This window comes from Ochlerotatus camptorhynchus, unplaced genomic scaffold (genome assembly GCF_037179485.1).
Source record: "Ochlerotatus camptorhynchus isolate MF236.1 unplaced genomic scaffold, CSIRO-AGI_Acam_v1.1 ptg000365l, whole genome shotgun sequence".
Lineage (NCBI taxonomy): Eukaryota > Metazoa > Arthropoda > Insecta > Diptera > Culicidae > Ochlerotatus > Ochlerotatus camptorhynchus.
Window position 1 is genome coordinate 1,728,883 of NW_027040853.1, and position 18,026 is coordinate 1,746,908.

The following is an 18,026-nucleotide window of genomic DNA, read 5'->3' on the forward strand; positions in this document are numbered from 1 at the left end:
TTTTTCATCCAATAACAAAAAACAGCTAAGGTTGAATAAAATATGATGCCAAAGAACAGCTCATGAAATGAAGAATGGTGAATTCTGTGGTTTTTCATTCAATACCAAAAAAAAACATACTGATGTGAGGGAGCGATACTTCCATGAACAGTGACGAGTTGCCGAAACAAACAAGGAACTGTGGCAAACGTAACATCTGTAACCCAATACTTTGCCTGTCCAAGACGTCGCAAGTTTTCATGAGTTCCAAAAATTAACCGCTTCATTCGAGCAGTTAACATGACGTTTACTACCACTCGAACTTTGAAATAAAACATTATTTTGAGATTTTTTCTTCTAGAACCACGAGAAAAGTAGCCAACATTTGTGCATTTCATAAAAAATATAAATTAGTTGGTCCAGTTTTGTGAAATCGCTGTCACACCAAAACTGCTTGACAAAGTGGTCAATTAAGGCTCTTTCATTATTGTCACCGAAGTCAGCAATCAATAGACGGTCCCCATTATCATCCTTCTGGAATTCATCGGGTAGATTATGCCTAACGTCCTTTATGCCTAACGTCCAGTATGCCTATCGTACATTATGCCTTACGTCCGTATGCCTAACGTCGTGTACCGGAGGAATTCACCGATTGTTTATTATCATCACAATCCTTTAACAACCATCCAAAATGTTCATACATGAGCCCCTCGAAAATGAATCAGCACTGTCAGAAATGACGTTTGACTTCGATTTAGGTTGGCTACATCCCAAATCAAAACGTAGCTCCCTGGCCAAATCGAGCGAAATTTGACTGTAATAGAAACGAAAACATGAATCGATTGAACTTGGTAGTGATAGCCGATAATTTCGTTTGTGTTTTGGCATTTTTTATCCCGTGACAACTAGTACTAAGTTGCCTCATATACATATACATATGTTCCGGGTATTATGCAAATCATTTGTGGGATAGTTCTTTCATTTGGCTTATCGTTCGTTTCTGTATTTTTTTTTATTAGGGAACAATCAAACCACAGTAAACCAAATTAAATATTGCGACAACTTCTTTTTTTTTTGCCTTAGTTGATGACGGATTTCACGCCAACTCATCCAGTGGTTGGCAGCACCCTCTCAGAACCTTATGGAACTTTGTGGGTGTGGAGACTTAGCAATTTTAAGCAACTTTGCGTACTTATTTTTTTCAAAATTTATCTCGCCTAACATTTGATAAGGGTCAAAGTTTTTTGTCGATTTTTTTTTCAAATCGATATAGCTTAAAAATGACAAGCCCTACAAAAAAGTGATGTATGATGTAAATTTAAATAAAATAAAAAATCGGTTTCTACACTCTAAAAAAATATATTTAAAAATTAAAAGTCATTTTCCCAAAAATGGTACCCCTCAGATTTGCTTGATATTTTTTCTCATGAAAGGCAATATAATTACCTAACTTTTCTTCATACATCGCAAAGTGGGCGCTTTTAAGGAAAAAAAGTTGTTCGAACAACAACTTTTTCATGTTAATTTTTTTTTAGCGTGTTTCACTCAAAGTCGAATAGTAATACGCGCACAACCTTATTAAAATTCGATTAAACTTTATGAGTATACTTTTCGATAATCTGGGCGAAATCTAGCCTAACATTTGAAAAGGGTACAGAGAAGTTACCTGCAAATCGTCCAATAAGAGTTCAGAACAAAACGTTCTAATGAGGAACAGCCATCTCAGCATGGTTTGCACTTTCCTGTGATGGATTGTATTATAATATATGCATACACTCTATCCAACTTCTATAAAACCACCCTCAAATTGTTCCAAATCAACAGGTAAACTAAGTAAAAATCACTTAGTATGTTTTATTCATGAAAAGATTTCAATTCATGTATTTGTGATTAATTTAATTAGAAAAATAATCATTCATTTATTTTTATGTATTAGGTGTGTCCATTAGTAAGCAATATGCATATATGTTTATACCTCATCTCTCAAGTGAATACATATAATAGCGCAGGTAACTTAACGATTATTTAAGGCATGCCTAAAATAATCGTTAAGTTACCTGCTATATAGCAGTTATATAACAACGCAGGTAGTCACATGAGAGATATAAGGTATAAACTTAAAGCACCGCAGTCTGTTTCTACCGACATAATCTAATATTTAAGTTTGGTGATATCACAACAATGCTCATAGTTGCTGTAGTGCATAGTTGTTGAAAGTGTAGTGCTGCATAGTTGTTGAAACGAAAAAGTGTTTATATATACAACAATGGAAAAATCTGCTGAATTGATTATTAAAAGGGTGCAATGTAGTGCCAACATAAACAATCCCAATTGCAGCCGCAATAATTTACGTAATTTATCATCAAGTCTCATAGAGAAAATACATTCATGGGGCTTTGATCATCAATTGGATGTAACAATGCGTATTTGTGAATCGTGTCGTGGAATTTTAGTGCACAATAGGACACCTCTCCCGAAAAAGAGGCGATCGGATGGAAAAGAATCAAGCCATGCTCGGAAGTTTGAAGAGCCGCAACCATCAACAAGTCATCAGCAATCAGAACATCAGGAATTTGATGATACACTAGGTAAATAATAATAACTTTAACTGTTTCAACTGTGTGGTTTAAGGATTGTACATCGAAGATACAACTTCATTTTCAACATTTTTTTAGAGCACGAGCTGGATGAACCGCTTATTGTACAAATTTGATCGATTGGTAGGCCAACCTCGGTGAACAATCTATCAAATTTTCACGACTGTAAGATATGCGGTTTATGCAGCTCGTGCTCCACAAACATGGGGAAAATTCAGATGCGGCTTCGATGTACCGTAAACGGGGATGTCTTTGATAATGGAGGTAACTTTGATAATGCAGCTAATCCAAAAAGTTATGACTTAATGCTCTTCGTATTCATTATTTTGGAAGGGAACATCGGTTTCCTATCCAAAATATTGCGTACGATGTGCCTTAAGTCATAAATTTTTGGCTTAGCTGCATTACCAAAGTTACCCCTATTATCAAAACCACCCCCGTTCATGGTACTATCACCTTAACAGCGTTATATATTAATGTGTGGTAATTTTTTTTTCTTTTCTTTAATTTTACAGATACAGATCCATCGCTAGAATCAATCCCATCAGCGGATCAGATCCAAGGTCCATATAATGTGGAACAATTCAATTGTATAGCTTCAACCTTACAGTTATCACCAATTTCATCGAGAAGTATGAGAAGTATGAATTATCGTGTTCAAAAATCTGCAGAGATCACAAAGGCAGTGCGTAAAAATATATTTGGGATGGATTCAGACGATGTCAACAAATCAAATGATTTTGACGAAATGATCATGCAGTTAAAGGAGAAATTTAATTTGCCTTCTACGAGTACAAATGACAAATTAAAAGTGTTATCAGTGCTCCCTAAATCATGGTCAGTGAATCAAATAGTTAATGAGTTTAATGCACCCCATCATACAGTGAAACAGATGAAAAGGCTAGTCAGAGAACAAGGTATTCTTTGTAGTAAGAAAGCAAGAAGTGGTCATGGATTTAATGATACTGAAAAACAAATTGTTTTAAATTTCTTTGACAGTGATGATATTAGTAGGCCTATGCCAGGAAGTAATGATTATGTTTCTGAATATCGAAATGGATATAAAGAGCATGTTCAGAAACGTTTATTGATGATGTCTCTAAAAGAGGCTTTTATGATTTTTGAAGAGAAATACAAAAGTGTTAAAATCGGATTTACTTCGTTCACTCAGCTCCGACCAAAGCATTGCATACTGTTGGATAGTACAGGTACACATAATGTATGTGTCTGTACTATACATGAAAATGTTAAATTGATTATTAATAGTGTAAAATTTGATTCATATAAAGAAATTGCAGACAAAATACTTTGCAGTAGTCCTATTAGAACCATAGATTGTTTTTATCGTACATGTGAAGAATGCATTTCCACAGATAGTATCGTGAGGGAACTTACATCAGTATTAGAAGCAGATGATATGGAAGAAGTTTTATTTCAACAGTGGTTGACTACCGACCGTTGTAATTTGGAAACTATTATTAAACCTGCAGATGAGTTTGTTCAATATTTGACGGAAAAAGTTGAAAAGCTCATAACCCATGATTTTATTCATAAAGAGCAATCATCTTACCTAAGTAATAAAAAAAATTCTCTTCAAAACGGTGAAATTTTAGTGATTTGCGACTTTTCTGAAAATTATTCATTTATTATTCAAAACTCAGCACAGGGGTATCATTGGAACAATAATCAAGCTACGATACATCCTTTCGAAATTTACTACATAAAAGAAAACAAGTTGGAAAATTTAAGCTTTATTATTATTTCAGAAGTATTGACCCATGATACAATAGCAGTTCAATTATTTATATCAAAATTGTTAGATTTCATTAAACAATCTATTAGTTTCACAAAAATTACTTTCATGTCAGATGGAGCAGCGGCTCATTACTAAAATAAAAAGAATTTTGCCAGTTTGTGCAACTTCAAGTCCAAGTATGGATTGGAAGCAGAATGGCACTTCTTCGCAACGTCTCATGGGAAAGGCCCATGTGACGCAATTGGAGGAACTCTCAAACGAATGGCAAAGAGAGCAAGTCTTGCTCGAGATTATGGAAACACAATCACAACTCCACAAGAACTGTATGACTGGGCAGTTAAACAAACAGATACAAGCATAACAAAATTGAACTTCTGCTTCATATCAAATGATCAATACACAAAGATGTCCGATGAACTCAAGGAGCTGTTCAGTCATGTAAAAACTATACCTGGTACACAAAAATTTCATTGTTTTGTACCTATTTCTCAAAACATAATTTCTACTAAGCGATTTTCACATTCAAAGGAAACTCCGAAAAATTTCACTCTGTTTCCGATAGACTAATAATCAATGAAAAACTCAAATTATGTATGGAGAATTATAGGAAAATAAATTATGCACTAAACAAAAACACTAGAGTTTTCATTTATTAAAACACCATTCGAAATGCAGGAAAATCCTCTGTATTAGGCCCTTTCAAATGTTAGGCTAGATTTTTGTTTTAAGCACGCCCAGATTATCAAAAGGTCAAAATCTTTATGCTCATTAAGTTTTGAACGGATTTTAATAAGGTTGTGCGCGTATTACTATTCGACTTTGAGTGAAACACGCTAAAAAAAAAAATTAACATGAAAAAGTTGTTGTTCGAACAACTTTTTTTCCTTAAAAGCGCCCACTTTGCGATGTATGAAGAAAAGTTAGGTAATTATATTGCCTTTCATGAGAAAAAATATCAAGCAAATCTGAGGGGTACCATTTTTGGGAAAATGACTTTTAATTTTTAAATATATTTTTTTAGAGTGTAGAAACCAATTTTTTAATTTATTTAAATTTTTTTTATAAAATTTCAGATTATTTGCTAAAAGTTCGCCATACATCACTATTTTGTAGGGCTTGTCATTTTTAAGCTATATCGATTTGAAAAAAAAATCGACAAAAAACTTTGACCCTTATCAAATGTTAGGCGAGATAAATTTTGAAAAAAATAAGTACTCAAAGTTGCTTAAAATTGCTAAGTCTCCACACCCACAAAGTTTCATAAGGTTCTGAGAGGGTGCTGCCAACTCCGAAGACGAGTTGGCGTGAAATCCGTCTGATTCAAACTAATTGAACAATATATAAGACGTTTCTGATCAGCTGATTTTTCATTTTATGGATAAACTTTGACAGGGGGCATTAACCTAACGATTAAGAGAAGCAACAGCAGTATCATCAAATTCTGTTAGGCAAAAAGGCTCCTGGAAATGGACTATCTGATGTTCTATCAACGTTCTCCACACGGAGAAAAAATACGACCCAAAATTTTAGTTCTTTTTACTTTATTTTGAGTTAAGCCTCTCACTTGCACTCGTTATTGTTGTCAAAAAGGATCGAGAGATTCGTCCCAACGATATAGTCCAGCCCAATAAGTTACTTCTGAGTAAATTGAATATTCTCAAATTGTCGTGAATTAAACTTAATTTTGTGTAGAATATACTTTGGAGTAAGTATTTGATTTTTGCTGCTGTTAAATGAAAACTGCTGTATGCGATTTACACAAATTTGGGTTATTGGGCTGAACCCGTAAATTAAGGGAAAATTACATAATTTTGGATAGTTTTTCATCTCCATGCAGCTGTTTAAATGCTTGTCGGAGTGTGACGTTATACTCCGTCATACATTTAAACAGCAGGCGAACAAAATAGTCGACAAATTCGTATCGACTCACCTGTGAACATCACATTGGCTGTAATCATAAGCTGTACTCCTACTCGAACTCCAAGAACAAACTATCGAATCGATGTCCAATAGGAGATGCGAAAGAATACTCTCCCCGATTTTGAGATAGCGATATTTTCATGGTTTGGATATGGGAGGAAAATGAATAATCGTTAGAGAACGGAGATTTTCACTTCCGGTTATATTGGTGCGACATGTGAGAGCGTGTTAGTGAAATCCGAGGAAAATACACAACAAAAGCTGCCAAGGTCATTTTCACCGATCTAATTTCATACATTTTTTAGGTTAGCCAGAGGAAAATAATAAACAACTTTACTTGGCAATACATCCGCTAGTGTGCGTGCGTTAAACGTCACTACTCTCTATGAGAGATGAAAATATTGTCTATTCACAGCTCTGTGAAAAGCAGCTTGAGTGATGCGTCGCTTATCTTGCAGCTAAGCGAGAATTTCGATCTCTGATCTCATTAGAATATTCAGACAAAAGTTGATTCAAGCCTGAGCTTTAGTGAGAGATGCTAAAATCAAACACGAATAAATAAGTGTTAAAGGGTCCCTCGTTAATCTGACAAAATTCTAGATAGAGCTGGAATTAGGGCGTAACAGCTTTTGTAAACAATGAGTTCTCTCTTTGATTTCTAGAAAGTCAAGGCTCGCTCAGGCAAATTAACATCACCATTGGATAGGGGAAAGCTTCCCCTATCCAATGGTGATGTTAATTTGCCTGAGCGAGCCTTGACTTTCTAGAAATCAAAGAGAGAACTCATTGTTTACAAAAGCTGTTACGCCCTAATTCCAGCTCTATCTAGAATTATGGTCGAACATTTTAATCCGCCGCTGTCAAGCGCTACTAAAAGAAACAATTTTAGAGTAAAATTTGAAATGGGCCTATGTCCAAAACGTAAACAAACCAGAAAATGGATTTTAAATTTTTCCGCCAGTGTTCAATTCATATTTAAGAAAATTGAAGTATTTTAGGCATTTATATTGTTCACAATAACAATAGTAACTGTATCTCAGTATACAACCTCCAAAATATGCGAAAAGCTTTCAAAAATATATGAAAATCGATAACAATTTAATTTCATAAATTAATAAGCCTTTTTGTTAAGCCGTTGTGCTTGTCATCACGAATGGTGCGCCCTTTGCTAAATTCAAAACAAATCATCGGCCCTGCCTCAACCAGTAGGGCCTAGCTTTGGTTTGAAAATTATCAATCATCAGCCCTTCTACGTCACTAGGCTTATCAATGAAATGAAATAAATGAATGGTTGGCCGTTTTAGCGTGCGGACCTATTAATGAATCGAAAAATTTTGTTGATCGGCCGTTTCGAAAATCGAGTTATTTTTAATGATTTTTCTCGGTTATGCGGAACTTTCCTACACGATTAGTAGCTATCAAGCGGTGCTAAAGAATGGTATCAAAAACCGATTTTTTACGTTTTGGACATAGGCCCATTTCAAATGTTACTCGAGAATTGAATGTAAAGGATGTTATTTTGGGACCTATCACATTGAAGGCTCATCCAATATTACGATTGTGTGCTTTTCAAATCAGCAATGTCGGATTAATGAAGCTGTCGGATTAAAGACAAGCGCATATAAAGCAACCATCTATCCTTTATCAATAAATGCTTAAAACCACACAGAATCAATTCCTTATATTTAATCCAAAACCAAAACTCCTCAGCACCTGCAGCTGTGTCACCAAATCGGACCAGATAGTACAGTCAGTTGATGAAACTGCTGCAAAACAAATCCTACCGAATGGAATTATGAAGTTGGTCTTTGCAAAACAGCTTATAGCCAAAGCGAACCCCACAGAATTTCCGAGCGTGGAATTACACAGCATAGAGCTGCTTCGTCGGTATCTATTCGAACAGAGTGCCTTATATCTACTAGCCAGTATAGAGGGCTAATGGTGGGTGGGTGGCTCTTGGCCAGACAAATATTTCCACACTCGATTCGCCCGAAAAATGTCGCCTGGACGTTGGAGCTCATTTATCCTCTTTGGAAATCGGTATGTACTTTCACCTCTACTCGGACAACGGAACCCGCATTCAACGATTTCTGCGATATTTGTACCTATCTTATGCCTAGGAAAGCGTTTACGAATCGCTAGAAAATCTGACAATGTTTCTCATGTTTCTCATGTCAGTTAAGGCACGGCATTACCAGGTCGGTGTTGGATTTCCGGTCCGGTCGACGAAGACTTAGGGGTTGGAAATTTTCTCGACTTCGCTCGGCCTAAAGTGCCGACAAACCGACGTACCACTCAATTTCCATTTTTTGCCCGAAATCTACACCAGGCGGGTTATAGTATATGTGCCATAAGAATTAAGTACGTGTTACAAATTTGTTATTTTGTAAAAAAAAATCTAACCTGCTTCTCGTTCGTCATATTGTTACCGGTCTAAAACCAGTCACAATGCAAAATATAGTTTGATTTGAATGGCTCAGAAAACTAAAATTGTAATCATCTATAATTTATAAATATAATTAAAAAATGTATCTATTGTTCATTAGCCTTAAGAAATTATGTGTCATGTTTCCTGCACGGGATTTGTTTTTTATGTGTGTAGATTTCATTTGAATATATTTGTTTAAATTATTAGTATAATACCAAATACATAAAAAACAGATTTAAAAATAATTGGTGGGGTTGTGTACAAGACACGACCGCATGGTTGACGTACACGCTAACTTCTGCTTACTCACCAGGTGAGTCGATCGTACTCACTTTCGTCCGATGTATCGAGTTGTCAAAAATTGAGTAAACGAGAAATGTCAAACTGAGTAAAAGCCACTCAGTCAGCAAAATCCTAGACTTGGAAAAAATGCCAGTCATGTCGGAGGAAACCTCATAGAAAATGTAGCTCAAAACCGGCTGAAATGCCTTTAGGTAAGTACGAATTGCTTAGGTAAAACGGTGCTGAACCGTTTTTTGCTCCGGTAGAATGAATCCGGAGCAGGCAATTTCCATTTCCTTGGATAAAAATCAAAACAAAAACGCTCCCTGCAACTGAAAATACCGGCGAGTGGATTTGACTCAGTCTACGTGAGAACGTAGTTTACTCAAAAGTGAGTCAACATAAGGCTACTCAATTTTGAGTAGCCATACTTGCCGCTGAGATGAGTACATTCGACTCAATTTTGAGTTGACCAGAATAAGCGTGTAGACTACGTTAAGTGGTGTAGTGAAATTCTCGTGCATTTATCTAGATATTGAATTAAAATACAGTAGAAGTAATCTATGATTTCGGTCCTATGTATATATTTTGGTTTTCATACTTAGTAAAACTTGGTTAAATTCAGGACCTCATAAAAATGCGAACATATATTCTATTACATTTGGTTCCTAAATTACAATCAGATATGAGCTGTAAGTTTTAGCTAGCTCAGCACTACTCTTACCTCGGGTCGACTACCCACGTACTCCAACTTGACTCGTCGGGGGACAAAGTGGACCAATCACCAGACAAACAATCACTTCGAACAGACTCGACATGCACCTAAGGCTCGAACTTTAAAAGACGCACACAATTCCGTTTAACGGTTTTTTTTATTCATAGGTACAGGGGGAGGATGGGAGGGGATAGAAGAAAAAGGGAAACGTTGCGGCCGTTCAGCTTCTGTTGGGGTCCATGCGGTGTCGATGTCCACTGGAAATGATCACTACACTGCCGTAAAAAGTCCTTCCGCAGTTTCAGCCGCTTCTCACCAGGATGACTGATTGCAATCCTCAAGTCACTGAGCTTGGTTTCTCAGGTAATTGCACGAACAGTATATGCCCTGCCGAAGCGGGAAATGATCACTACACATCCGTACATAGTCTGTCGACAATTTCCACTACACTGCCGTAAAAAGTCCTTCCGCAGTTTCAGCCGCTTTTCACCAGGATGACTCTGATTGCAATCCTCAAGTCACTGAGCTTGGTTTCTCAGGTAATTGTACGAACAGTATATGCCCTGCCGAAGCGGAAAATGATCACTACACATCCGTACATAGTCCCTCGACAATTTCAGTCATTCCCCACCATTATGACTCTAATGACAACCGTAGCGCATCGTGGATTCTGGGATCTGAAATATTGCTGTATTACCAAGCTGAGTACAAATTGGCCTGCTCGGATGCTTGTTACGATATGTACGCCTTCACCGAAACTTGGTTGAACAGCAACACACTTTCTAAGCAAATATTTAGTTCTGATTTTACGGCCCATCGCACTGATCGTTCTCGGGCTACTAGTCCCAAAGCTTCCGGCGGTGGTGTCTTGCTAGCAGTTCGCTCTACTTTTAACTCTCGGTTACTTCATCCACCTAACAGCTCATGTGTCGAACAGGTGTGGGTGACTGTTGTATTTACCCACGGATCGACTTGGCGATTCTGAGGTGATCGATCAACACATTGATTCACTTTTTTGGGTTGTATCCAAGATGAATCCGACTGACGAAATCCTTGTTGTGGGTGATTTCAATCTTGCTTCAGTCTGTTTCAGTGCTGGTCATCGAATGAAACAGGGTTCTTTCATGCTCGCTCTAATGGCTCATACATTACACCTCTAGTAGCATCTCTCCTAGATTTCTACAATACTGCTGATGTTCAGCAACGGAACGGGATCTCCAATGGAAATCATAGACTGCTTGATCTATGTTTCCTTAGCCGTGAACTCGCCTCTAATTGCTCGGTTCAAGAGGCACCCGAACCACTAGGTTAAACGTTGTAGACACCTCTTCAGTTATCATTACACTTATATCAGGCTTGCACTTTTCGGGTTACCGTGGACAGCGTATCGTATGACTACCGTAGGACTGGCTTCGACGGAATGGCAACCTTTTTCGAAAACATCAGCTTGGACGATGAACTCCGAAATCGTGACGCGAATGCTGCCTCTTCTATTTTCTCGAATATTGGTCGTGTATGCGATCGATCAGTTTGTACCCATGACAACTCCACTCATATCTAGTAACCCTCCTTGGACCAACCACCGATTCAAGCGACTGAAGTCATGCAAACGAGCTGCCTTGAAGACATTTTGTAAACTTCGAACGGATGCATCGAAGAGGAAGAACAACCTCGTTAACAAACAGTATAAGCGGCTCAACAAATAGATTTATCAAGCCCATCAGCGTCATCTACAAACTAAACACAAAGCAAATCCCAAGAGCTTCTGGAATAATGTGAACGATCAACGGAAGGAATCGGGCTTACCTTCTAAAATGTACAATACTGATCAAGAAGAATCCGATACGGAGGGAATCGCTGCCCTGTTGATATCACAATTCAGCAGTGTCTTTGTCAAAGAAAATTTACCTAACGAGTACTTTGTGCTGTTAGGCCTCATCCGCCTATCTCGACTAATGATGTTCGTAGAGCAGGCCTTCGTTTGAACAATTCTTTCAGCACTGGCCCTGACGGAATCCCTTCCGCGGTTATTAAGAACTGTATTGGAGTGCTGGCTGCACCTTTAGCATCCATCTTCAACCTCTCTTTGGATTCTGGGATCTTTCCCGACTGCTGGAAGGATTCTTTTGTTTTCCCTGTCTTCAAAAAAGGCAATAAGCAGTCGGTGTCCAACTACCGTGGTATCGCTGCTTTATGTGCAGTCTCAAAACTTTTTGAACTATTGGTGCTAGATTATTTAAAACACACATGCTCTAGTTACATCGTGACTGAACAACACAGATTTATGCCGAAGTAGTCCGATAGTAGATAGTAGATAGTAGATAGTACGAAGTCCGCCATGTTTCACGCACAGTCTGACATTTGCTTATGGATTTTACCATAGAGAGCTACAGAGTCGCCATCAAGGTCAATGAACCAGTGCTCAAATCATAATATTATAGCAAAACAACAACTACACACCACTACAAAAACAGCCTATACACATAATGTTTTCTTCGCTTTTTTAACATTAAATGTTCTCCTTTTTTCATTTTTCCATTTGTGTAATCCAGAGACAACAAACTTTCAATCCTTGGGCATAACTTCACTACAGCCAAGGAAGATCGATCAAACACATTCATTTCACTTCATAGCCGGCGCCGGTAGTGTAGTGGTAAGCGTGACTTTGGGTCTGGGTTTAATCCCAGCCGAGTTCGGTGGGATTTTTCTGAGGCATAAAAATCTCTGGTCCCGTCTTCCTTCGGAAGGGAAGTAAAGCCGTTGGTCCCGGCCCATGTGTGTTGTTGAACGGGTTGGAGGCTGCCTTCCTGCACATTCGATTGCCGTCAATGGATGGCAATCGATGTCCGTCCGTGATTGGCCCTAGATTGCGGAACAGAGACCGACGTTAAATAAAGAAGCGAACATTCACTTCACACCGAATATAATCGAAAGACGAGAGAAACAACCACACACGTGTGACTCAGGTCGCGTCTCGCAACAGACTGTAGCATTGCCCGATTAGCATGATGATAATTCAGATAATCTTCCACTTGCTGGTTGGGTAGTTGGTTTCAGCAAACTACTGCCATAATGACGCACAGTACAGAACATTCTCTTTTCTTGATGGACAGCTTCTGTTATCAAATACAGATCTCCTTCTCACGGAGGGGATGAGCTTCGAGTGTCACTTCATTGAAGCGATAACCGGCAACTGACGGCAAAGTCTGGGTTATCGAGGTGGAAAACAGCGTATGGGATTCGGAGTGAACACAGCAGAAAAACAAACACGCGAGTAAACTACGAGAATCGATTTATTTCACTAAAAGGCAAATACAACTTGTCGCGGGAAGCGCTTAGTTTAGAATGAAAAGAAGCGAAACGGTTTGACGTTCTCTTCCTCTTGCGGTCGGAACCGGTTGGCGCAATGTATGTAGAACACGCGGTAATGCGCTACTGCTAGGGTAGGGGTGTGTGTAGTGGTACCCGATGCACCCTTCCACACTCCTCCTCAACGGGTGTCCGCTTCACACAGCATTTACGAGCCCGAGCATCTTGAAGAACTGCTCGTGCTTCTGAGGACCCAAAGGCTTGGTCATTACGTCCGCTACCATGATGTCCGTTGGACAGTATTCCAACGTTATCTCCTTCTTCTCGCACAATTCGTGAACGAACTTCTCCTTTGTGTCGATATGTTTTGTCCGACGACTGGATCTCTCGGTCTTCACGAATGCCAAACAACCTTGGTTATCTTCTTTGAGCATGGTCGGTTCGTTCTGGATTTCACCGAAATCACGCAGAAGCTGCCGCAGCCAGATGGCCTCTTGGCAAGCCTCGGCAAGGGCGACATACTCCGCCTCCATTGACGAGAGTGTCACGCACGACTGTCGGCGGCTGGCCCAAGAAACAACACCTCCGCCGAAGTAGAACACAGCACCAGAGGATGACCTTCTGCTCTCGGGATCTCCCGCCCAATCAGAGTCGGAATACCCGACCAACGGCTGACTGATATCTCCGCCCAATTGCAGATAACTGTCCCTGGTCACTTTCAGATAGCGCAACACGCGCTTCGCAGCGGTCCAATCCGCCTCGCTTGGTGCGGAAAACTTTCTTCCAAGAATCGCTGTTACAGCTGCAATGTCCGGTCGAGCTATGACCGACAGGTAAAGCAATCCGCCCACCAAACTTCTGTACTTCGTGGAATCTTCAAGCAGCTTGCTAGTTACTTGAGGCTTCAAGTACCCCGAATCCATCGGCGACTTTGCTGTCTTTGCTTGATCCATCCCGTTCTTGATTATTAGCTTGTCGATGTACTGCTTCAACCGGATCTGGTACGATCCACCCTCGCGTTGCACCTCCATCCCTAGGAAGTGCCGAATTTCGCCTAGACAGGTTATTTCGAACTCTTTGGCCAGGCCTTGAACAATACGCTTCAGCTCCGCTTCATCCGTCGACGACAGCAGCATATCGTCAACGTAAACTAACAAGAACACCATTCCATGGGCAGTTTCCTTCACGTAGAGGCACTGATCTGCCGACGACGCCTTGAATCCCAACTTGGACAGTACTTCGTTCAGTTTCCTGTTCCAGCATCGCGCCGACTGGCGCAGACCATAGATACTCCGCTTCAGCCAACACACAAGCTCCTCCTGTTCTGGTTCCGCAAAGCCCGGTGGTTGGCGCATGAATACTTCTTCATCCAGGGTTCCGTTTAGATAGGCCGTCTTGACGTCAAGCTGTTGAACCATCGCCTTTCGATTAGCGGCCACCGTCAGAAACATCCGTAGGGTAACTTGACGAGTCACCGGTGCGAACACCTGATCGTAGTCAATCCCCATCTGTTGAGAGTAACCCTGAGCTACTACTCTAGCTTTGCACTTAACCACCTCGTCTGCTTCGTTCCGTTTGAGTTTGAAAACCCATTTGGAACCTACTAGTTTGCGCCCCTTCGGTAATGGTACTAGGTCCCAAGTTCCACTGCGTCGATGAGCGTCTATCTCCTCCTCCATAGCGTTACGCCACTCCGGATGCTCGATGGCTTCTCGATAATTCGCCGGTTCTTCGAAAGCACACGTCGCTGTACCAACGACGAAGTCCTGGAAGCGCTTCGGAACAGCTCCCTGATTCTGTCTCTTCGACCGTCGAACTCCATCGGAGGCTTCTTCATCCTGGCTGGCAGTATCGTAATCGTTTGAAATTTCACCTTCGTCGCTCTCGTCTGGCTCCTCCTCGATCGGAAGCAGCTTGATTTCGTCCTCGGCTTCGTGCTCACTAGCACCGCTGGATTCATCCGGAAATGAAACTGGAAACTCTGCTGATGACGATCCGTTTCCGAGTTCAATGAAACGTGCGTCCCGGCTAATGGTTATGGAATCCGTCTCACGGTTCACAAAACGATAGCCCTTATGTTCCATCGAGTAACCCACGAAGTACAGCTTCTGCGCTTTGACGTCTAGCTTACTTCTCTTGCTTTCCGGAATATGGACATAGGCTTCGCTACCGAACACCTTCAGATGGCCAATATCTGGTTTTCTACCCCACCACAGCTCGTAGGGAGTTTTCACCACAGATCTGGACGGCAAACGATTCTGCAGGTACGTGGCGGTTAGGATAGCTTCACCCCAGTACCGTTTCTCAAGCCCGGAATCAGCGAGCATGCACGTTGCCATCTCGTTGAGCGACCGATTCTTGCGCTCTGCTACGCCGTTGGATTGTGGGGAATAAGGAGTGGTGAACTGAGGCTGGATCCCTTCAGCCTTGTAGAACTTCCTCAGGTCCTTGTTGTCGAACTCGCCCCCACCGTCCGAACGGATCACACGCGGCTTGCGTCCGAAAATATTTTCCGTCCAACGCACGAAATCAATGATGTTCTGCGTCGCTTCCCACTTATGCTTCATCAGGACCGTCACGGTAAAACGGCTATAATCATCGATGAGGTTCATCACGTAACGATTTCCGCTCGGCGTTGTCGTCTTCATCGGCCCGCATAGGTCCGTGTGGATGACATCCAGGACCTGGGTCGACTTCCTCTCGATGACAGCTGGGAACGGCGCCCTAGCGGCCTTCCCTTCCAAACAACATTCACAAATCAATCTTAGACCGCAATCACTCACCTTTATTCCGGTGGCAAGATTCTCCTTGACCAGGCGCTCTGCAGCCGCCCAATCGCGGTGGCCTAGACGCCGGTGCCACAGATGCTGGCAGTTGGGCTTGTGTTGACCTACCGTTGCCTGCATCGAACATTCAGCCTGACGAAGATGGTACAGACCACCGTAACGAACGCCCGTCGCTACGACAGTTCCACTCGAGTCCACGATTCGGCAACCCTTGTTGTTAAAACACACCTCCAAATTCTTCTGCGCCAGCTTTTCTACCGAAATCAAGCTGGTCGACAAGCCAGGAACGTATTTCACTTCACTCATGTCGATTTTAATCGGCTCTTCGTTGCCATCAATCCCGCACAAAACACCACTACCTTCGCCAAGAATCTGAGTTTTCTTCCCGTCGGCAAGGGTAATCCACCCTCCGACAAACTCTTTCACCGAACCGAAAAACGATTTATCGTTTGTCATGTGCGCACTGGCACCACTGTCGATAATCCACGATCGACTCTTCGTGTCATTCACGGTGAAAGCAATTCCCTTATTGTCACTGTGGACCACTTTTGCCTTCGCATTTTCACCCTTCTTCGGAAGGTCTTCTTCTTCTTTCTTCGAAGCTTGCAGCTTCCTGCAATTCCGCCGGAGATGGCCAACCTTCTTACAGAAGTGGCAAATCCGGGTCTCCCTTCCCGGGTTACTTTCAGCAGACCGCATCGCCTTTTCCACTTTTCGCGCACCGTTTTCTCGCTCTAGCCGTCGGTGGTAATCGTCCATCAATTTTGATTTCACTACATCCAACGTGATGTCATCACCAGACCGGCTGCCAAGAGCAGTCACTAGTCCGTCGAACGAGAGAGGAAGGCTCCGAAGGAGCAAGCAAATTTTCGTTTCCGAATCGAGCGTCGTTCCGGCAGCGTCCAAACGATCGAACAACTCGTCGATCTTGACCAAATGTTGTTCCAAATCGCCACGTTCCGGCAGATTAGTGGAACACAACTTTTTCAACAACGAAACGCGCACTGAACGGGAGGTCTTCTGGTGATATGTTTTCAACGCGGTAAACACATCGTGAGCGTGAACACTATTTTTCACCAGCGGCAGCTGGCTGTCCTCGAGCAGCAGCACCAGCGTCGCTTTCGCTTTTCTGTCGGACGCTTTCCAAACCGCAGTACGGTTCGCTTCAGCGGGTAATTCACTCGCGACGACGTCCCAGAGATCTTCCCGGCACAACAAGTTTTCCACACGCACTTTCCACGTAGCCCAATTCGTCCCGTTGAGCTTGGGAATCGTAAATTTCGCGTCGGTCATGTCGAGAACACGTTTTTCTTCGACTCACTCGCGCAACAAAATGGCTTCCGTCCGAACACGAATCTTTCACGCTATTATTTTCTGCTCCTCGCACACGCGGCGGCAAACAAAAGCACCGATCCGAAACCGGCTAAACTTTTCACGAAAATTTTCACACCGATCCCGCTGGGCCCATAACCTGACGGCAAAGTCTGGGTTATCGAGGTGGAAATAGCGTATGGGATTCGGAGTGAACACAGCAGAAAAACAAACACGCGAGTAAACTACGAGAATCGATTTATTTCACTAAAAGGCAAATACAACTTGTCGCGGGAAGCGCTTAGTTTAGAATGAAAAGAAGCGAAACGGTTTGACGTTCTCTTCCTCTTGCGGTCGGAACCGGTTGGCGCAATGTATGTAGAACACGCGGTAATGCGCTACTGCTAGGGTAGGGGTGTGTGTAGTGGTACCCGATGCACCCTTCCACAGCAACGAGCTCGATTAAGATTGAAATTTATATTTTAATTTATGTTTTCAACTTTTTCCCGTTTTTCATCTGCGAAAACTTGAAAATATAAACAAAAAATCTCAAAAATCATAACCGAGGCTGCCAAACTCATGGAATACTGCGAGCGATACCTTGATTGCCATACTTCGGCACGATCGGCACAACGCTTGACCCAGCTTTCCGCACTGATAAAGTACTCGGCACAGATCAGTGTTCTCAATCTCATTTTTTTGTGCATCCCTGCGAAAATAAACTTTCGTGCGACTGCGGCAAACAAAATTCACGCCACTCAAACGTCAACTACTAGTGTTAGTTTTACAATCCCTGATGCACAAACAATAGTAATAACAATGAATAACGCCAATCGAAAAAGAACTGAATTTTTTAACCTGAAAACTCATCGGTGATTTCTGCGACGTTGAATTTTGCAAGGCAAAACTCATGGGCGCATAAACTTATGCATGAGATTTGAGT